Source organism: Macrosteles quadrilineatus, unplaced genomic scaffold, assembly GCF_028750875.1.
Source record: "Macrosteles quadrilineatus isolate MER2022 unplaced genomic scaffold, UCM_ALF_1.0 Scaffold_8__2_contigs__length_117827958, whole genome shotgun sequence".
Taxonomy (NCBI): domain Eukaryota; kingdom Metazoa; phylum Arthropoda; class Insecta; order Hemiptera; family Cicadellidae; genus Macrosteles; species Macrosteles quadrilineatus.
The window spans coordinates 16,478,747-16,502,526 of record NW_026542601.1 but is presented as its reverse complement, the minus strand read 5'-3'; the positions used below and the strand labels follow the sequence as shown (position 1 = coordinate 16,502,526).

Below are 23,780 nucleotides of genomic sequence, written 5' to 3'. Positions count from 1 at the left end.
GTAATAATTAATAAAATAGTTATAATACTGTTGGGAAACAGTAATTAAACAAGCTTTGTGGTGAAATGCAATATAGGCTTAAACAACTTAATTGATTTAGTCGATCAAAGAGGTATTATTTAGCAATAATAAATTTCAATCAACTTTATTTGCTTTGAATGCGATGCAAAAATATATTCCGTGTACAATAATTAACTCTGCAAAAACAGTGTTCCGGCTTCAATATTTTATTTTGTGGTGATTCCATTCGATTTAGTTTCAATTGAAAGAAATTTGTTCCATGAAACCAAATTAGAGAATTGTATTAAGATCTGTTAATGTATTTAAATGTACACCAACAATATTTTCTCGAGCATTTACTTAACAAGATTTGAATTAATCTGCTACTTAGGCCTAACACACTGTGTTTGATATGTAGCAAGTTTTAATATAAATAATTGACATTCAAGTTACATTCATGTTACTTACCTTCCAATTCTAAAGAATTATATTTGAATTTCTAGAATGTTATACAATTTAGGTTCTTAGGTCTGGCTAATTTCTCACAATTCTAACAGAGGTTTTTTTTTTATTTAAGAAATTTTTAAAGACACGTTTACAAATAACAAATTCCGTTTTTAACTTTCCCCTTTAAAGCAAAATATATATACCAAAGTAGTGTGTTTTCTTTTTTTCATTTTTCCACACACTTGAATTTGCTCGTGTGCATGGACCAGGCATGGATAGTATGAAGCAAAGCAATGATCCGGTATAGTATGCGAATTACCTATAATATACAATGGGCAGTTCACATACTGTATAGGATTCATGCCTGGTCCATGCGCACGACTATACTGATAAAACGTATAGAACTTGAACTTACGACATCGCTACCTTAAACCTCATAGTCCTCCGTGCTACCAACCACGGATATGAGAACAGAAACAGTATGGATCATAAGTATAAACAAATTACGTCACTGGCCTGAAAGTAGACATGATTATATTATTATTTAAATGGCACTGCCAAAAAGCCTCAAAACCAATTGTTGCAGTTATTAGCATAATGGTCCGAAGTGACGTAATCTATTTATGTTTGTGATACATACAGTTCCTGTTCTAATATTCATGCTACCAACTGAGCTGACTCTCGTAAAGATTGCGCTCATGTTAATAAGTGTTAACTAACCCTATTATTACTTCAATATATGGATTTGATGCTGTTTGTGTCATTTTTTTACCTAGGCACGAGCCCGAGATGGTTTTTCACATTAATTCAGGCTAGACCTAGGGGTTGCGGCATTATGACTTAGATAAAATCCATTGGTGATTTGGCGGGATTTGAACCCGGAACCCCGGGCACCGAAGTCCCGTGCTCTATCCACTAGACCAGCTTGCTCCCCGCTGTTTGTGTCATATATACAATTGAGAATATAGTACTCTAAAATATAGTAAAATACTAAAGCAATCAACTACTACGCCAGCAAAATGTTCATCCTATACTACATTTTATTATTAAATGATAGTGAAGAAACATATCAACATTTCAATATCATACGAAATATTGTTTTAAAATTTCAAAGCAACTAAACAAGAGGTTTTGATGGAATTTTAGTTTTCGTAAACATAAAGACGTTTGGGCAATTAGGACGTTGAGTTTGCTGAGGTGGTAGACGACGGTCGTTAAGTTGATTGTGCTCTTAAACCACCACAGAGACATCTGGTGGGACAAACGATAACTAATGAACCATAACTCTGCTAGGGTCGGCGATGTATAATAAATAACTGGACGGGGTTTAGTTAATTGCAATTCAGCCCGTCAAACTTGGTTTGGCTTCTTTGTCACTTTATTTTATGATAATGTTATTTTCATTGTGGAATTTGTTTAACAGAGTAACTAATATGTTTAGAGTTATTTTTTTTATTCCTCATATTATTTTAAATTAAAATGCAGATTAAATGTATGGAATTTTCCAGAACCAATCTGCAATATATAATTATTGGCACGTGGTTCAGACAGGTAAGTTTGATATTTGAGCAAAATCTTTTTTTACAAAATTGTCATGTGATTATTCTTTGGAATTAAAAACAGTAAGTTATAAGTCTGTATGTAATATTAAGTACAAAACCGTGAATAAATTATACCTAAATCCTACAAAACGTTGGTTTCAAGCTTACTAAATAAAAAACTATAGCTAATAGGTCAAATTAAAAAATAACTGTCAGCGGTTTAACTCCTACCGGAAATAACCCTCACCAACCAGATGATTGATGGTCATGTGATCATTTAGTGACAAAATAGTTAGTGACCCCCAGGTCCAAATGACCAATTGAAACTAAATGGAAACTAAAACGTAGTAATATAAAAATTAATGGTATCGGAACATTTATATCATGATCACTTTATCATACATGTGTTGTTGGTGAAAAAACTAATACCTGAGGTATATATATATATTGTTAAGTGTGAATATAAACGAGGTGTTAACGTCCAATATATGTATGTCTAACGTTCGATGAACTGTTTTATTATAGGCCTACTGTAAAACATATTAGTATGAGACAAACAAATATTTGTGAATTTAGGAAAGTATGACTTTTCCCTAATTTCTGACACCGTGAACAGAAATTTCAATGAACTCTGTAGTAATTAATATTAAAAAATGCATTTCATAACAGTACAATATTGTTTCTCAATGTACACAATCAATCATTAAACTTAAAAACCTGTTATACATCTAAAAAAAATATTCAATATTTGAAGTGAATTGCGTCTTCCCACTACCTGTGCTTGGATAAACTTAAAAAAACAACACCTGATCTAGACAGAAATGCTTCAACAGAAAAATAATGGGAAAACTAACTGCAGCTGTAAAAACAACGATTGTAGATCATCTTTACGATTAAATTTGTATGAAAAACATGGTTATTGTTAACCAACGTGTACTTTGCTTAAATCATGTCAATGGTCAGTTACATAAGCTTCTCACATAGTATTATTTACCTGTGGTCAAGCAAGACGGAGGTTTTGATTACGGACCAGTGAGAGAGAGAGAGAGAGAGAGAGAGAGAGAGAGAGAGAGAGAGAGAGTTGGAGAGAGAGAGAGAGAGAGAGAGAGAAAGAGAGAGAGGGAGAGAGGGAGAGAGAGAGAGAGAGAGAGATAACATAAACATATTACTTGTAGAGGTAACCATTCGCAACCAACTGTTACAGTATTAGATGCAATTGTAGCAAATATCAACACATTCAAAGACGGCTTAATGTAACACCCATCAACGCATGTGAAAACAACAATACTACATTCACTGTAAACCATTGTTGGTGTTTCAACAACCTCAATACTTCAGTTGTTGATGTTTGTCTGTCTGTGTTGAACAGACAAACAACATCAACCGATTACGTGGTTTATTTGTTTACATACACAGGAATGGGATTTCAGTAGAAAATCTCATTTGCAAGGTATGTTAAGATTGACGAATTTATAATTTACTATAAAATTGTATACCCTATATATATTTTTATATTGAATACAAAAAGATCAAAAAGATAATATTATTTTATGAAGAAAGATAAATTACCTACAAAACCTAAGAAGCGTTTTGTTAAAATAACTATGACCTTTTTCATTTTTCGAAGTAGGGTTTCACAGCAATATCTAATAATCTAAGTATGTTTAACACAAGACGTTACAAAATGTAAAAACTATAGCCTAAAATGTAAAAAAATTGAGTTTTACTTATTATTTTGTTAAAAGTTTTAAAATATGTTTTCAACGAAAGTAGATGCAACCGAATATTGCAAAGTGTGAGTTAAAATTAAAAATACATATGCTTTCATTTTTTTAAACTTACAATACGTAATAATTTCCAATACGTAATAATACATACGAAGTACGTAGTAAAAGATTATGATAAATGTATCGAAATATAAAAACACTTTAAAATAGAATGATAATCGAGATGTACAGATGTAAACTCGCCAGTTTTTAAATACACAAACGAATATTTTCTGCTGACTTGAAACAGGCAGCGAGATAGTTAAGGCATTTCAAGCCCTGAAGGTTATTACTCAGACCTTCAATCCACTTCTAGCTGACAAATCACGACTTTCCTTCTGTTTTAGAACTTTTCTTTCCATTTTTGTATAGCTTTTATAAAAAAATCACATGTTATCTGTATTGGTTATTTGTTCAGTTATACTACAGTTAGATTCTTTTCAGCACCAGGGGACCGAGCTTTGCTCGGATTGAATTGTACATTAAATATATATGTTAATTAGCTAAATTGAAGATATTAATTAGGAGCGTAATCAATATGAACTAATTTTAGATGATTCGAAGAACACATTTAATTACACTATTATAGACATGAATAAAATAACCTGTATCAGCTGTTTTTGTTAACTTAGCTACAAAAAGGTATTGACGATAACATAGGCACTTTCAAGGGCTATAGGACGGAAACAGGATTTTTCCCAGCCTTGTGACCAACTCCAATAAATTTCTTGTGCTCAAATACCCCATATAAAGAAAAAAGATAAAAATCCTCGCACAGGAAAAAATGTTGACCGTACACGCGCTTGTTTTAGAATATAGAATTACATATATCTGTAATCTCTCCATCACATCCAATATTTTTTTTCATAATACTGTATAAGAAAACTAAATCTATATACAACTTTATTTTACAATGATATTTAACAATGATATTTGAGTCCTTTAACGCTTTGTTAACTCGATGTAGACATAGTTTACAAGAAACCCATCGTAATTCCTTTTACTCGGAAAGCTCAGTGTACATAAATATCCTTTTAGGCTAAAGTATAGCCTCAGAGAAGCGGGAACCAATCGAAGTCCGCCCCTTTTCTACTACAGTAAAGTAAAACCACTTTTTACTGCTTTCGTTACGTTTCAAAGCTATAGTTTACGATTACGGTTTGAGCTGTTTCTTTCAACGACGATGGTTAAAGATGTGTTAAACCTTTATAGCGTGAAAATACTGTTGACGGAATTAAAATAATGACAATTTCCTGGCGCTTAACAGTAATTTAAGTTTTTTTTTTAATTCAAGACTAATACACAGTTGGTACAAGTTGGTCGAAACTTTTTTTTATGGTGAAATATTTGGTGAGACATATGAATTATATAAATTATTGTGTGTGTGTTTGAAATTTGCATGATGATTTTTTATTACACAAAACTTAGTATAACTTATGATATGTACTTATGCTATTAAAGGAACCTAAGGGCTATAAAAGTAAAAATTGTTAGGGTAAAAGTCTTGGATTCTGATCGAAATAAAAGAGATTACCCTACAATTTCTCCGATTTTATGAATGGAGGCGATTGGTATTTTTTTTCTTTCTTGACTTAAATGGTAATTTTAGACACGACAATTTCCAATATATTGCAATATATGCAATGTATCGCAAATATATTGCACAAATATATTGGTTACAGAACATTAATTGGTCTTACCAAACGTTTATCTTAAATGCATTTAAATGACGTGCTTGTACACTATTACCATTATTTTTTATTTTTTGAGCGTTTATTCTGAAACAACTTATCTAAATCCAAGTAAAGTAATTCCGTTACGTACATCAAAAGGAATATGAAGTGTTCCACAAGCCCCGGCTATGAAGACTAAACCCATTGAAAGTTTAATGCCTACCCAAAATATTCTCTACCACTTGAGGGAATGATTAACCTCCGGACTTCCTGTAACGAAGTTCTTCCTTGAATACTCCAGAGGTATAAATATTACCTCTAAAGCGCGGTTTTAAACCCATAATACCCATAATAATTTACTATATTTTACATTAAATTTTATTATTTTTATTGCATAGCTGTTAAATTTTATGTTTCTGCTTTTCTCTGCTCGTGCCAGATTTTGCAAAATACATTAAAGTGAATTGATAAAATTGTACAGTATTTTTCAATTATTATTGTAGTTATAAATAATATTTTTAGAACTGCATCTTGTCAAATATTTTCGATTGAAATTCAAGTGCTCATTGTTAGTTCATACTGCATCAAGTTATTTAGTCCATCTGCACTAGTCCATTACCATTTTAAATTTGTGTAGCGTTTTGGAATGGAAGTTGGATTGAGTCAGCATCCGAGTTTGTTTGTGTCAATTATTTTTGTCAAATAAACCAATGTTGAAACCTAGTGAAAAGGAAAGAACGTTTAACTGTAAAATTTAAAACATTTCTCGCATAAATTATCAAAGTTTCGAGTCATGAGGATGTATATAGAATTTTGACAATATCACATTCTATGACGACTCATTAAACTATGACTGTTTGAATGAAAATATATTGCATGGATTTTATGTTTACCTTACTGTCCAAGAGCCAACGGAGTAACCTGGTCTAGTGGTATGAATATAAGCCTTCGGTCTCTGGATCCCGGGTTCAAATCCGCCAATCACAAAACCTTTTATCCATGCGATAATAATTCTGCGAACCTTTACGACAAACCTTAAGTACTGTATAAAAATGTTCCGAACTTCTAGCATCCTAGCGTCCTAGGATATGAGGAAGACACAGTAAAAAGAAATAGTTCCCGAGATTCAATGAGTCTGTGAGTTAAGCCACCAGCTGAAAATAACACGTTACGATATGGCTGATGTAGCAATAAGTGAAAAATATATGGCTTAGAACCTGCAGGTTATTACTGCGTTTTTCCAATCCACTCCACTTCTCATGCTGAGCTGAGTCGGCACATTTGCTAGTCTCTGAGGATTAACGAGGATAACTTGTAGTACTAAACGGATAGAATAGAAAAACGAAAGTTTATTTTATTTCATTTTTATTCAGAATTACAAGTCAGGTTGTGTGTCTTATTTTACAAAGAAACACTCCCTTTACTATCTCACTGCTTGAATCAATTAGCTAAACGATATTGGTAATGGATTGAAATCAAGAACCGAACATCCTGAATGGACCAGACGCACCAAAATAGGTTCGATCGGACGAGATTAGATCTTAATTGAAATTAGTTGTCGTGCCATTGTAATAATATATTCAAGGTCTGATGTAACCTAATGTAATTTACTTTAAACCAACCAGTCTTATTAAGAGTGTTCTATAATATCGTAGTTAAAATCTTTCTTGCACGCTTAATTAAAAACATTAAATGCGCTAAGGTTTCGTACCTTACGTAGTTTAAGCCTTATACTGTTCAAAGTTTTACATATTAAAGACAAATTAAGAAAAAAATCTACTAAGCAACATGTTATTAAAATTAATCTATAAACACATTTTGTTTTTTAACAATATATCACGATTTAAAAGTCCAAATATTACATCTAATATACAATAATCTGAAGAAAAAATACTGCATTTTTATAATCCATTTATTGCTCTGTGTGTTATTGAAATGTATGTGTTATTGAAATGTGTGTGTTATTGCAGTTTATCCTATTTGTTCTCTATGCAGGACAAACTTAGTCAACCGAAGTCTCTCCCTTGATACAATACGATCCATTTGAAAACTAGGTTAAGTTGCCTTGGGTTGACTGGAATTAAATTTACCCTTGTGAACCTAAAGCATTGTCATTGCTGTTTTCAAAAACAATACTATACCTCAGCATCTAATACTAAAATATATATATATATATATATTATATATTGTGAAATACACTAGTTATCTTTCTACGAAAAACATACATGAACGTCATAATATTATGGTTAATTTATTAAAACTATAATTAGGGCATCTCTGTTTAATGCAGTAATATCAATTATGAAGCAGCTTCTAACGGGATATTTTTTTAGGTGATTGTCTTTTTTAATACTTTTAACTGCAATGGCGACCAGACAAAGTAGGTATTTTAAGCCAAGTATGAACGGAGATGAGTGTAGGATGAGTGGCGCGATTTTGTTTTGGAATCAAAACCAAATGTTTCCCTTGTAAATAACAAATTAGTCAATTATCAGAATAGTAATGCAGATAATCGTAGTACTCACTAGTGCGGACGTTAATCCACACCAAGGAGTGGGCCTATAGTATCCACATATCATGCCTATAAATCCACAATTCGTGACCTCCAATTAGCTGAATTATAGGACAACGCGTAAGTCCCAGTCATAAATAGCCTCAATATACCCGAATTCCCAAGCTGTATTATAAGTACTATTACCTATACAACTATAACAAGAATCAGCTTGTATATTTCATGATTAATATTTATTATAATTTCTTTATTATAACATTTTCCCATTAGATTAATTATTTTAATATCATAAAATATTCATGTGTAGTTCGTACTGGATACACACGAGGGAGTTGGTCTAGTACATTATAGTTGTGGTGTGAGGGGCTTCGTTCCTTGCGTACGAGGTTCAAATCCGTCGCCTATTAATGGATTTTATCTTGTAAATATAGTGTGATCCCAACGCCGACCTAATTTTGTAAGTTCGCCTATTAACATAGCCAAAAAAATATGTTTTGTTGGCTTTTAAACGAGAATATTTTTTTCAAGAATCCTCCTCATTTCTAGCCAAACAGATAATTATTTTAACAAATCTACATATACTTAAAAACGTGCTGGTATGTGTGATGAGTCAGATAAATTTAACATTTGTAGCAATAAAAAAATGTTTATAGCAACTTCCTAAACCCTAATTTTTTTTAAAGAAGCACAGGTGTTTAAAAGGACATGCTATAACCATTAACCTTGGTTTTGGCAGCCCTTTTAAAAGGCAATAAGCGATTTCCCTCAAAAAGTGTCAAACGATACTTTTTGTATAATATATTAGGCAATTAGTAAGCAAAGTAGGTGCAGATGGTGGTCGTTAGAAGTGCCGCAGCGACATCTGCGCTGCAAACGACGACAAACGATGACTAACGACCAACGACTCGTCTAACTAAGTTTACATAAGTACACATTCTAAGATTGCAATCGTTAATTACACAAAGTTCAATGCACATTTAGAAATACATAACTTTTTTAGGTTTAAGACTTTCTTTTGTAATGTATAATATTTTTTATATCAAATGTAGTTAGTTATGATCAGTCAACTTAGTGTCAATAGAGAAACAATTTTCTCTTGATTGCATTTTTCGTTAATAGAATAGAATTTATTAAAAGATTCGTCTTGTTACACAAATAAAAACTATCATGAAGACATTTTTGGAGGAAGCCGATGTTTGGGTTTTGATGATCGTCATATTCTTTCCAGAAAAGATCTTCCATCATCATAGCTTACAGACCTTCTACACTCTACTGTTTATAATTTTGTTTTCCAGACTGCTTACTCGACTATTGAGGAATGTCTCAAACTTGTGGGCGTGATCACGGTTATGATCCTCATGGTGGTTATCTATATATAAAGCCAAAAGTACCCATGAACTTTTGAAAAAACCACAAACCACACCCCTATAAACCATATACTTAAAATGTTCGTCATGACGAGAAACCTTGCGCAAAATTATCCATTATTTCATAAATTGCCCTTTAAGGTCGTAATTGCTTTCCAAAGGGAACTTCCCATGTACCTAATGTTAAAAATACCTCAGCTGTTATTATATGTTTGTATTAGTATATTGTTTACCATTACTGTATTCTGTTTTGTTTATTTCAGCTTAACTTATCCAATCAATAGTTTTATTAATACTTATGTAGTAAACGGGGTGGAGCCCGTGGGTAACAGCTAGTTTTCCTCAATATAAACGTCATCTGGAATTTGTTTTGGAAATTGTGCAAAGGTGAAAGATTATTTAATAACCTTACTTTTATCGTTAAATTGTTTTTATTTGTTTGGTGTTAATTGATCTTTATAATTTTTTTTACATTAATGGTTTGTTTTTTTTTTTTACTGCTTAGGTACCACGGATATTGGGACAAATAATAACGTTGTGGATAAAAAACGTAAACTAAATCGTTATGTAAATTACCAAAATTAGTAGAAATTAACTCTAATGAAAGTTCAATCTTGATAACTTGGTTGTATTATCAATGTTTATAGTCATTTCGTTTCCACAGCTCTGAGGGCAACTGTTTACAGCTGCCTTGCCAGCTGCTTCAGAATGTGTGGTTTTAACGTACCCCGTGCTGACCCCTACATCAACCTTGTGGAGGAAGGTGGGTAGACTACATGTATTTTTAAAAGGTTTAAAATAATAGTGGCTCTGTTTATGGAAAATACTGAGTAGCTTTAAAAGGCCTTAGAGAAGTTGGGGGTAACATATAATTGAGATGGCAAGGTAGGATGATGCAGCATGGAATCCGTCAATCGTCTTTTCATTTATATTTTATTTGGTTACAATGTGTATTTAAGTTTTAAAGTCATTGCTACTGAATGATAGTAAATATGTGTCAACACTGCCTAACCTCTGCTTGATGGCGAAGGTGACCAGCCTTTTTTTTTTTTTATTAACATCAGTGTTTATCATAAATTCATATTTTCTTAGACAGTTAAATTGTTGTTTTTACTGTTTTTAGTAAAAGCTTTTGATGTAGGCTAATGCAAATTTTTCAACACAATTACAAAATCGGAACTACATATGTGGACAGTAAAACGAAAAACCGGTTGAGAACCTTGATATTATATCGTAAAAATTATGTTTTGTCAGAGCTCATAAAACATCTAACATAGAACCCCATTGAGTGAAATTGACTATTCGACATTTTGAAGTAAACTTTGAAGAGTTCATTTTCAAGTTTATGGGGAAAACACGTTATTATATCTCCTCAAATTAATGTAAAACGTTGTACTTTAAATGTATGACAGTAAAGTAGTTCGAAAAATGACCAACAGATAGTTCTGAAAATTCTTGATTAGTTTAAAACTCTTTGTTGATACCAGAATGGATTTGTGAGGGTAAGTTTGTATCTTGATGTTTTATAAGTTAAAACAAACTAATTTTTGAATTTATTTTCCTATCGTGACACAATCCACAAAAAACATTTATATTTTTACTATCTCCGGTGTGTGATTACAATGGTAGTTTTCGGTTCCCAGTTTTCTAACATTTTGCTTGTTCACTTTCCCTGAAAAGTTAAAATTATTTGTGTTTGAAAAAAATACCTAGTTATTATATTGGACCAACTGATCTAGCAGAGTAACGGCAAATTCTCTTTGGAGATTCCAGTAATTTGGGGTAACTTGTTTCAAAATTTGAAGTTTGTAAGTAGTGTTAGGTATATTTAGTAGCAGGGGACCAAGGCTCGCAGTGTTCTGATTAAGTAGATTTATAATGGCTAAAACAATATCATAAACAGTCACATTTTTTATAATTTACGAGAAAATTTGTATTACAAATCCTAGACAATAAAGAAAAATCTCTTTTTTAACATTCAATTTTGTTTCTATTATATTCAAAAACTGTTTTTAATTCTAAATCTTCTATCAAAAGTTTCTCTTGGAAATTTTTTTAGCTTAACCCTAGTATTATCTGAGCTCTCAATAATTTTTCCTCCGGTTCTTTAAATTTACGTGGTTTAACTAAACTTTTTAGGTACGATATTTTCGTTCAAAAAACATAAAACATACAGTGGAGAAAAATTTTATCGTGCAGCTTTCTAACTCACACAACATTGACTATTTATTTATTGGAATTTACTAATGCATTTAATTTATTGGAAATCGATGCATAGAAAAATATATATGAGCTAATGATTCCATGCATTAAAGAAAAATATAACTTAAAAGATATTTTATTGGATCAAGAGGGACCATTACAAGTGTTTTATTTACATTTTGGAAAATAATCAATTGGACAGAAACATTCTAAATAAAATATCTAATGTGACAGTGAAAACGTTAATATCAATCCTATGAATTCATGTATACTCTAGTTGATCTTGATCATTTTATTAATTAATTTTTTTCTTCGGTTTAGCCTAAATTATTTGTTATGCTTTTTGTTTAGCAGGTTTCTAGTGATAGAACGAGGATCTATTTAATAAATTATCTTTATTGCTATAAACTGTGGTGGAGATCTTAGCATCTCAGGGTTTCCTTCATTTAGTTGTGGCATAAAATTTCACAACTCTACAAGGATAACTTTCAACTAGTTTAATCCGTTTCAAAACCTTAAATTAAAATCACTATCTTAAAATCATTGAAAATTTAATGAAACTCTTATGAAAAAGCTACATGAAAAATATTATAGTCGCATACATTAATTCACGATGACAAGTTGTGCGTATGTAACCCCGCTAACAGTGTCCCGCCTCGGTGGACGGTATGAATAACTTTGGCCGCTTCCGCTCTGGCCATATTAAACCGCTGTACCTATCACACCACTACCGTCCGCTACCGTCCACCATCCGGTAGCAGCTTGCACTCAATTGGAATGATAATGCGACAGAGTGTTTTATAAACGATGTAAATGACCTGTCATAGTGGTTATTGTTTTATAAGCACAACAAGTATGTGACGTTCCAACGTGTAATTTGAATACGAGTAGTAAATTTATTCACGAATGGTATATTGGTCGTAATTAGGTATGAGAATTTAAGTAGAAAATAAATGGCTGTTTTGTAATGTTTGGAGGAGAAGGAGGTCTCTCAAAATAAGAAAGTTTTCTTAAAAGGTAGTTTAATCCCAGATTAACTTTTTAACCAAATAAAAAGTTTGTAGCAAATCATTTCCATAAGAAATCTTTTTTTAAAATTATATGTTTTGTTGTCAGATCAACCTGTAGATCAAAGTTTAAATCGAATGGAAAAACTCTAGCATTTAACTACTTCCAAACACATGGACATAGATAAATCGAGCCAACCAAAAGGATCATCTCAATAGAGTTATAATAAAAATTTTCAAAGTACTCAGGTTGTAGGTACACGTTTGTTGAAATAGGAGTATTTCCAGTTAAGTAAACTGTAGTAACTTATATAGGCTTACAGTAAAATTGGAAAAGTTACAATTTCCCATGTTTTATTAACTTCTTTCTTCTTTTAAAATCTGATAATTTCTTCAGGTTTATTGGAATTTTCAAAGGCTACATCATGTTTAATTCAGTTTTAATCATATTAATTTTAACTATTATGCTCGAAATAAAGACACAAATTAGACCTAATAAACTTAATAGCTTCATATTTTATACTACGTACATAGAATATATATTGATATTGCATCGTGATGAAAGTATAATGTACACAGCGACGCATGAACTGATTTTTTATGGGTCCAAAGCTGAGGTAAATTATTATTCCTCCAATGTTATGTCAGCTACATCCGGCCTGGAAATTGAAAATATATATTTTACAGAGGCCTTCGACCGATGCACGAAGCACGTTATTTACAACAGTATGCGCGTTCTTGTTCACTTCATGAAAAAATAGGTTAACCCATATGACATATTCAATAAGCGTTAATACAAAAAAAACTAGTGCTATTTCATAGCTATGTACTATGTTTTGGATTTATAACAATATCCAAATCGTCAAATGCTTTAGCGGGACAGCTATAATGAATTCACAAAGTTGTATTTATATTTGTGTTAACTTTTCTATCGGCTACAATATTTTTTTGTTTTGGCGTCGCCTAATTTGTGCCCCCTTGCCTTTCGCTCCAGGTTGTTCTGTGTTCGGATGTCGGTGTTGGGTTACCAGAGTGGCATCATCGCTTTAGAGGAGGCTGTGGCGACGAACCAGATGGCGATAGGATTATGAGATGATAGAGGCTTAGACAGGGGAACTGCGGATGTGGAGTCGTGCTAAGATAGAATAAACATGGACCACACAGAAGGAGATGTAGGTTGTGGAACACTGGCGATCTTAGTTCATTGAATAATCACATCTCAATCTATAACTTATATTGGAGATATTGGCAATGAATAGCGAAATGTATAACTAAATTTGAATGTTCAAAAATGTCCAATATTTAATCACTTGTTTTATTCACAAGCGCTTTCGGAAACTAGGTTTCCATCGTCAGGATGTACCAGTTTAAACACTGTTTCCGAAAGTGCTTCTGAATAAGACAACTTATTCTATATTGCCCATTTTGAACATTTAAATTTAGTTTTATATTTTATTACGTCTCACTCTAGTTAAAGATACTATATCTACTTAGCTACATAAAAAAGTACAAGTGTTTTCGGTTATTGACCGCAAAATAGGGGAATTATAAATCTACAATATATGCAAGAGGGCAAAGCATTCGTATAAAACATAAGAGGTTGATAAAACTATTGTAATTTTCACTAGCCAACGTGGAAAGTAATACCCCATAAGAGGTTTCGTTTTTAAAGCTATTAAACATTTTAAATACTTTAAAACTTTTCCACTTGTTTTATAACCGTGGAAAATGCTGGAACTTTTCTGAGTTGGATTTTTCTTTACCGTATAAAGGCATATTTTTTTAAAAAAAAGGTTGTCAACTACTCATATATTATATCGCTTATTGACTTAAACCTTTTCAACTTACACAGTAAGTAACAAGTCTTAACCAAACAATCAGTTTTTTTTTTTTTTTTCGGAAAATGTATCTCTTACTCTTAAAAGCAATATTGTAGTGGGTATGATGTATTTTTAAATCAAATAAATGGAAGGATTTCTGTAATAACTAGTAATCGAAGTCTTTAAAAACGCACATATCATCAAAATGTATTTCAAACGCCTCTTGTAATCATACCAATGCGAACGTTAACTCATGAAATACCATCAACAACTAAATAAAAACTTCAAAGCCTACACAAATTTAAATTAAACCGCTAACCAAATCCGTTACAAAGAGGGTTAAGGTATCACAAGGTGGAACGCAGCGAACATAAATACCCTCTTGTGTACAAGTACAATCCCAGTGAAAGGCCCAGCCAGATCGAAACCTCCCCCTCCCACAACTGTGGGGGTTGCGAAGCCACTATTTATGATGCCCATAACAGGCCAAGCTAGCTTTGCGAATCTCCTCTTTGCATATCAAGCCTCTACATCTCTATAAACTACATCTTTTATTCATAAGGTATAAAATATGTTGTAAGTCGCGTTTTGAAATAGACCCAAGGCCTCGTCGCCTAACATAGTTGAAAATGTTGGTGAACAAATGTGTTATTTTTCACGAGTAGTTATGAAGATGTTACAGTTGATGAGGTTGTGATTTGGTATTTAAGGACGGAATAAAACGCGGTAAACCATTGAAAACTAAGGGTTGAGGGTTGATAAATGTATCTGTAAAATCAAAATTAGTAAATTAAATTGGGGAACTCTCTAAATCTAATGCTACAATACTTTTGAAAGAAAATATGTATTTTTAATTTTAACCATGAGTAAGTTTGGTATAACATACTTTCTTCTAGTAAAGTTTTGATTGTCACCTTTTAGAAAAATTAACAATATGGGTATACACATAATATTTAAAGAGTTGATTATTATTTTTTTTTTTTTTGCAAGATTTGTTCAACTTCCAGGAAACTAGATAATTTTCATTCGTAAACCAACAATAAAACATGAGGGCTAATTTTTATCGCTTTTACCTGTATCGCTTTATAACAATCGAGAAATAATTTGTACCATCTGAACTTTTTTAAATTTATTATATTATGACGGAAAAACACCACAATTCAAGGCAAACCATTCATTAGAGGTTAAAATAAATACAGACATTCGGTACTAATAATTATTAAAACATGCTTAACTTTTCTAGGATTACCTCTTTAAAGTTCAATATAAAAGTATGACTCGATTTAAACGTTGATCGGATTGAACGTGCTTCAAATAATTCTCAGGATAAACCAGAAAATCACTTTAGTTGTGAGATTCAACTGCTCGATCACACAGCTAATCAAGAGTAATGAATTGCCAACGTTTATAGCCGCCCATAGTCCTTTTATAAATACAGTTATTTTTAGCATAGTTCAAGTTGATTGGACCATTAAATAGGCAAATATTGTTTGCACAGAGTGCATTCAACTAAGCAATGCCAAACAAAGCGTGTGTTGGCTAACTAATACTCAGAGTTTGGCCAACATATTGTTCTAGCAGCATTCAACCAAATCAATGTTGTGTTCATGGAGTTTCCCATACTCAACAAAATTTCCAAATCATTTGGCTATCAACAAATGGTATTGTTTAGAAATGTCTACAATAGATGGATTTTTTGCTATTTGTACACATCTGTATTTATTTTTTTTCGATCCGTTTAATCCTGCAAATGTTAGTAAAATATTTGGATGGTTGCATCAAAATTTTGTAGTAACGGTTTTATTAAGTTTAACAATACTTAAGCTACACGTACAAGAGCGTGAATAATAACTAAAGTGATGGCGTACGACATTCAATTTTGTTTTCGAACAGCAGAATCATTATCAAATAAACTATATTAAATCATTTACCACACTAATTAATGAAGTTAACAAAAAAGTATATAATCGATTGATTCCTCTAATTGATCACTAAACCGTTGGTCCAATAACAAACAAATAACTGTCAAAATAAATTAAATCAACTTTTAAAATTTAACCTAGATCGAAGAGATATTTTCAGGAAACCGTAAATTATTATTTACTCCAAAGTAACTGCAAGGAAATAAGGACAATCATATTTTACTCGGGATGATTTCAGAGGAAAGCAATAAAATGAGATGACATTCTCCCGTCGCTTACTGCAGGAAGTGCCAGTTAGGGCAATTGATTGTAACAACAAAGTAATTGGTTAGTCATTAACGGCTAATTACCCATCGGATACACAGTAGAGGTCTGTAATTAACACAAACCGGCTGATGAGGGTGGAATTGCTAAAAGGGAAGGACTGCATTGCAACCTATAACGACTTGTGTGTCATCTTCCTCTAAACGATTAGTCGTTGTCAATAGCAACGCATCAAAAACACACTTCGTTTATAAACTGTACTGAAACAGTTGAAATTTATTAATTAACATTTTTGTAGGAAATAGTTATTTTTGTGTAACAAGTGTGCGAAGTGACCCTTTGCTGCACATGAGGAAAATGTTTACGCGCAGATCGCAAGGTGAGTGTGGAAAGTTTTTCGAGTGCAGCAAAGGCAGTTTGCACTCGTGTTACACATTATATATTTCCTACAGTTACTATAAGGCAAATAAATAATTAGTTAAAACACTATAACCACGTTTTCAGGGTAGGTTAAATCCAAGCGTTGAACGAGATGGGAAAGACTGTACCAGCTAATCGTAGTTTTTATCTTCAAGTGTTGCCAACTTATTTTCAAGCGTACACGTATTACGTGCCTAGTAAAAGCACACTGTTTTGTGTTGTTTGGTTGGAATACTGGAGTGCGGCAAAAGAAAGTAAAAACAGTAATTAGCTACTTGGCGTGCTATAATCAATGCAAGAAACCCCACTTTGTCAGGTAACTGAAGATAAATATATGTATGTCGATTTGAAATAAGACACTATTATTACTTTATCAAAAATATGGCGTGCTTTGGTATATTACAATGGGATAAGCACATTAAGTTTGATGGTTTTTAAAATTAATATATAGAGCTGCAAACTCGAACTAAAACGGACAACCGAGTAAAAAATTACAGCTGTTCAAAGATTAATTGAATTTGCATATCCACGCTACTGTCTCAGGGGGCGTCTACTAGAAGCTGAAATAAAATCATAACATAAGTTTAGGTAGATATACACATCAAATTAAAGGTCTTTATAGGTAGAATAACATGCCGTAAATTTGAGCCCAAAACTAAAAACAAAAATGGCAGCCGTTCAAATATTCTATTTTCAGATTTAAGAAATCCCCCCGGTTATTTTACAAATGTTACGTAGCTATTGTAATAATCTAATTGAATCTACTAGTTTATTTAAATGCATTTATTAAAGTTTGAAGCAGAGGATATTTGGTAAATAAAATGGTAGTGTTGATGGACACTCACGTTTAAAAGACCACGTACTCCCTAGCTGGTTCTAAACAGAATGACTTGAGGGTCCTTAATCTCCTTGACCTTCCACAATTTTGGTATAAATAAACCCAATGCCACCTAAGTTTGTGTTCAATATGTATTAGATAGGTTTAAAATTTTGAAAAAAAATATTTGTTTTACATATGTGCATATAAACTTATACAGTGGTGTTTCTTGTTTTGCTAAACTGTTACTTATCATAAATTTTAATAATTTTAAAATAACTATTTCTTGAATTGCGTAGCTAAATTTATTTATAAACATTTAAGATTGTAATGATCATTACCTGTATCAATTTTATAATGGTATTGCCATTGGAAGTTATAGTTATAGTTCGAGTTGGACAGTTCTCTGAAATACCAAGAGTTGTTTTTAAAATCCCTTATTTTGGTATAAAATTATAGTTGCTAACATAATTCGATTAATATAGATACTGTATATATTACTTACGCTTCTGAAACGGATTTCATCCCGAACAATCAAGTGAGTTACTCAAAAAGTTACACGAAATGCTCTGAAATAAAATCTCAACGTCTTGACATCACTACGTATTAAACATTGAAAGTAAATTAATATTTTAACTAAAAAACTAACGGACTTATGATATTGCAAGACTTGTGGAAAAATCTACAATCTACCTTTCTTTCTACACTAACGTACTTAAATTATCAACTGGAACAATTAACTAATCAAGTTATCGAAGGCTACAAGTATCTAGTAAAAGTAAATTTTGTTAGTAACCTAACTCTGTTTCTTGTAGATGTTATATTTACCCTTTGTTCTTTACAATATTATATTCTAGTTAAAGTGCAAGAGTTATTAAGGTTACATTGTAATAGATAATCATTGTTAATTACCAAGGGTTTTATACAAATACATAAAGACACAACGAAAATGTTTTGATAATCATTTATTAGCATACGTAACTAAATTTTAATAATAAAACCCTTAGCAAGAGTTATAAGTAGAGTGATTCATTAATGATGATAATATAATAAGGATGTTTTAAATACGCAACATATATTATATTAATATTATACCATGGTAATAAATAATTTTTTAATGGAAATTTCATAAACATTATGGCGTTTTTTGACAATTTTCGATATAATATTATAAAATCAAACCTCAGGTTGGCTTGTAATCAACTTATAATTGACGTAGAGGTAGATAATATGACAGAAAATTAGACCATGCTTAACTATTCCATTGAATAAATTAGTAGATATTATGTCATACATGTTTAATCATCGTACAATTATTGCAAATTTGACAAATTATACCAGCAAACAAATTGATCAGTGGACATAATTATGTATTCCCTCACACCACAGCTAAGAAAAATACGGACATAAGCTATATGGGTCAGAATCTATTAAAATACATGTCTTAGGCCTACTAGTTTATTATTTTTAAATGTTCGTAGATAGAACCATAGATAAAAGGAGTAGACCGAAAGAGTTTTCAAAGTTTTGTTTACTCCTTTAATCTATGATAGAATCTTTCCTCGAAAAGTTGAAAGCTCCTCGTGAGGAACGGAAATTGGGGTAGACACTCACTTCTGTACCACCGTCCTACCTCTTAGATAATGTAACTTGTATGTACAAATTGAGCATTAGAGTGGAGTGAATTGTCAGATTCTAGTATGTAATAATGTACATTAAAGTTGATTGGTTAATAGTGTAAAACATTATTAGAATCTTCTAGTTTTGGAATTTATCCTCAAAATATTTTTTTATGTAGACTCAAGAATGAAAGTATTTATCGAGTATAGTGCTCTTTATACCAAGGGTGGAATTATTTTAGTTTTTTTAGCCTGACAGATAATTACTCAATTAAGCATCTGATAATGTACTTGATATGCAGATTAATTACAAAGGTAGAATCGTTTTAAACACGAACAGTAGCTAATGTATACTACGTATTCTAATTAATAAACATTTTATTGCGGAATTTCAACTTTTAATCGAGGGACATTCAAGGATGAAATACTATTGGAAGCACAAAATGTTATTGACATTGTGTAATACCAAGAAAACGTTAGATAAAATGGTTCTAATTTATCGTAATTGTTCTATTGTTAAACACTGTTCTCATATTTTAGTTTAAAATTGCCTAAAACTGTTTTAATTGTCCATCGAAAAAGTTCACTGTTTTATAAAACCCCCTAAAAAAACATAATATAATCTCATAAATAATATATTTTCTACAGAAAAAAATGAACGAATACAGACGGTTTTGCCTAAACTCGGTTGAGTTGTTAGCGTTTGGGAGTTGACAGGCAACAAACATACAGTACAACGTCCGTACAGGGGAGTGTGTGTATTTCACCGTTAGGGGGGTTGGGGGGGGGGACATGAAGTATGACCTACCACAATATTTATATACGACCCGCGGCTCTCTAGCAAATAGAATAATAGAGGCGCTACAATGACGTGTTTGCAAGGAATTCACCTGATTCAGTTGTCTCAGCTATGTTATGAAATGATCACTAATCTTAGTTTTCAATTTTGAAATCATGGAATTGTATTGGCAGGAATTTTCTGAGTAAATCGGTTAATTTATGACATCTGGGGCTTCGAAATTGTTAATTAATTATTATGTTCGTTTTGTATATTGGATGCATTGAATTTATTGGTAGGTGATTAGATATGAATTATGTGATCTCTATCATCCCTATTTACCACTTCATGTAGGTATTGTTAAAAATCTGATAAACGATAATAAAGATTTATTAGTTTATAACTTATTTTTTATACATATATGTTTTTTAAACTCGTTTGTCATACCCCTCTGAGAGAGTACATTTCCCTCCCATGATAGATGAGTAGGCTAATACTATTTATACTATCATTATCTATATTAATATTTTATGTTAAATAGCCCCCATCTATAGTTTTTTCGTAAAATATTCATGCATCCGAACCTTTGGTAAATTATACGTATTTAATTAGTGTTATGCAGTAGGCAGTAAATTTTAAGTTTATTAAAATGTTATAGCACTTAAAACTTAGTAGTCACAAAACTATCTAGTGAGTAATAGCTAACACATTGATGAAATAGATTAAAAGTAATTAAAAAATAGAATAAGAAATAGAATGAAATAGATTTTGATGGGGTTTTCTTTGTATAAATTGCAAGATTACACAATAAAAGAAACAACTGTATTAGAATCTAGATCACCTAAGGTTGAATTAAGTCTTACAATATGAAAGGAATTGTTATTTGTCAATCAAGAGATGATAATATCATTATTGTAACGTGACTTTTCATAGACAATATTTTGGAATAGATAACTTATTTGACCAACCGTTCAAATCACATCCTTGACGCAACTCAAGCGGGAAAATATGTGATATTTATGATCACATACTAAAATAATGCAGACCCAGTCAGTACATCACATGCTACTATACTCCCTGTCATAAAAACTATCATAAATTGTAGCTTGCGCAGATTGTATATACTTGATTGACAACTGTACAAAACAATTATATCTACCTAATTCACCCTTAGCGCAAATATATGTATATATCATCCAGCAACTTTAGGCTTCCCAAAAAGTGGTAATAGATTTTTTTATTACTTACATAACACTATGATATACATAAAATAAATCTTAATTACTATTGAAAAACATGATTATTTACCTGTATAAAGTAGTGTGATCCGTATCGGCGACTTATCAATACGACGCACTACACATCCACACAAGTCGGGGAGCGCACGACAACTAACCAATCCACCGCTCCCGCTCGACTGATGTAGTCATAGAGGGAAGCGCCCCTAGTACCTAAACCGGCCACCTGGAGCGCTAGCTGCTGATAACACTATGTGCAAAAGTGGGATATGTGTTTGAAAAATAAATGTTTGAAGAGTTGTCATGACTTTATTTATGTACTCAACCAGTTATACCTACGATCATTATTTCGTGAAACTTGCAGTTTGTTGAAATCCTAAAATAAGTAAATTTGAAATTTTCTTTTTAGTTGGTTTTGAATTTCAATTTATAATTTATGAAATACACAATAACATATACAATTGAATTTTAGGAATAAGTAAAATTGATAAATATAAATTTAGACGTAGGTTTAAATGTGAAACTGTATTGTTTGATACTCATATATACTATTATGGACTGTCCTTAAATAAATAAACTTTGTGTACAATAATACGTCAAACACTCTACGTCAGGCCATGTAATTAACCACTTCTTTTTGCACTGTAGATATATTAGCGCATTATTTTTTGTGTTTGTTTAAGTGGTAATTTGACGCTATACAACATTTGCGTATTCATAACAATCAATTTCTCTTTATCACTCAACATTATGCATATGTTTTAAATACATTTTCTTACACTGTAGTATTATACAAATAATCTATATTATGTGTAATGTACTTAAAACACAATACTTGCCCCTCCAATGATACAAAATCTATTTTGAATTCACTCACAAATGCGTACTTTACAATGTTTTATCACAGTTCAATAAATCTCAAGCGTTTCCGTGAGATTGATTTTATTCCAAGTGAAAAGGAGAAAAGTCTCCGGATTTAATAGAGTTTACGAAATCACTTTCAGAAGAAATGAATTGAAATCGAGATCGTTTCGGAGGAAAACTTGGAATATCACCGTGTCTAACGACTGTCAGCTGATCCCGTCAGATATTCACATTTCACCCTCTCAATCATTCGTCATCTCGATCACTCGACATCTCGATCAATCGACATCTCGATCACTCGACAACTCGATCCCTAAACGAATACTTCTCTCAGCAATTTATCCAAAGATAACAGAACGCCTCGGCTCTTATCGCAGACACAATCAGTTACTGCTAAAGCACATCGTTTGTTTCTTTCTCACTTTGATCAAAATCAATGTTCCGATCCATCGTAGCCTTTTTGCGATTCCATTTTGTTTTTCTTTGTCAAGTGATTCTTTACCCTCCAGTTAAGGCTGACAACTCTTTTCGAAGTGTTTTTCCTTGTGTAATGAATTTTCTTCCAATTTCTTTTGTTAAAATTTGTTGATTGGGTTTATAATTGAATGCAGAATATTGTTTGGAATTAATGACATAATAACTGTGTTAATACCAATATATATATATATTTTTTTTGTATCAAGGAAAACCCCTGAAAGTGTTTACTACTGTGATATGTGATTTGATGAAAGCAATACAATCTACTGATCACTATACTCTAACACATTGATATTAATCAACTACTTTAAGCGAATTATTACTGAATAAAAAAATAGCTCGAATATGACCGTATGCAAAACTTTTTTGGCTAGTTTTTCATCAGTTTTCAACTGAACTAAATTTAATTGCTGAAGTTAAAGGCTTAAAAATGCATCAACTAACTTTTTCCTCGTTTTATTTCTAGTGACGAAAACAATAAAGCCCAGCAAGCATTGGAGCTAGTCGTAATCCTATTTTGTTTCCATTGTCCACAGTAATCCCCTTTTCAAACTCTATTCTTGTTTAGGTAGGTTGAAAATAAAGTTATTCTTTGGAAATATATCCTAGTCTTTATTTTAAAATTCAGTCCAAAATTACAATGAAGGGTGCAAAACGTTGATTATGAAATTCGAATTAACCTACTTGATGACAGGTAAATTGGAAAACTATTATTTTAACAAATAATTCTTGTTGGAAAACGAGTGCTAAGGCAAATTTTCTTGATTTCAAGAAGTCGTTCTAATGCAGTATTGGGTGTGTCAGTCTCTTCATTTTTACATTCATTACCAGCAAGCTTAAGTTGAAATTATTTGTCTTTTAGGATCACTTTGACCAACAAATTCAATAACTTTTACCAATTATTAATATTTTTTGATAAATTCTTATGTAAAAAATCTAAAATGACATTTTAGCTGTTGAATATAATGATACGAGTAGCTGTGAGGGAGGTCAATCATTTTATCATGTTGTAACTTGCTCGACAGACCGGTCAAAGTCTGCATGGT

The 23,780-nt window shown here is 31.8% G+C and overlaps 1 protein-coding gene across 1 annotated transcript in view; it reads right to left on the bottom strand.

The window, feature by feature from the left end:
* LOC129001033 (leucine-rich repeat-containing protein 15-like) overlaps positions 1–21,567 on the bottom strand; it is a 58,614-nt gene extending 37,047 nt beyond the window's left edge. The window contains exon 1 of the mRNA XM_054428174.1: positions 21,464–21,567. The gene's annotated coding sequence lies outside the window, so the exon portion shown is untranslated. The remainder of the gene's footprint in view (positions 1–21,463) is intronic.
* Between the last annotated feature and the right edge of the window lie 2,213 nt (positions 21,568–23,780).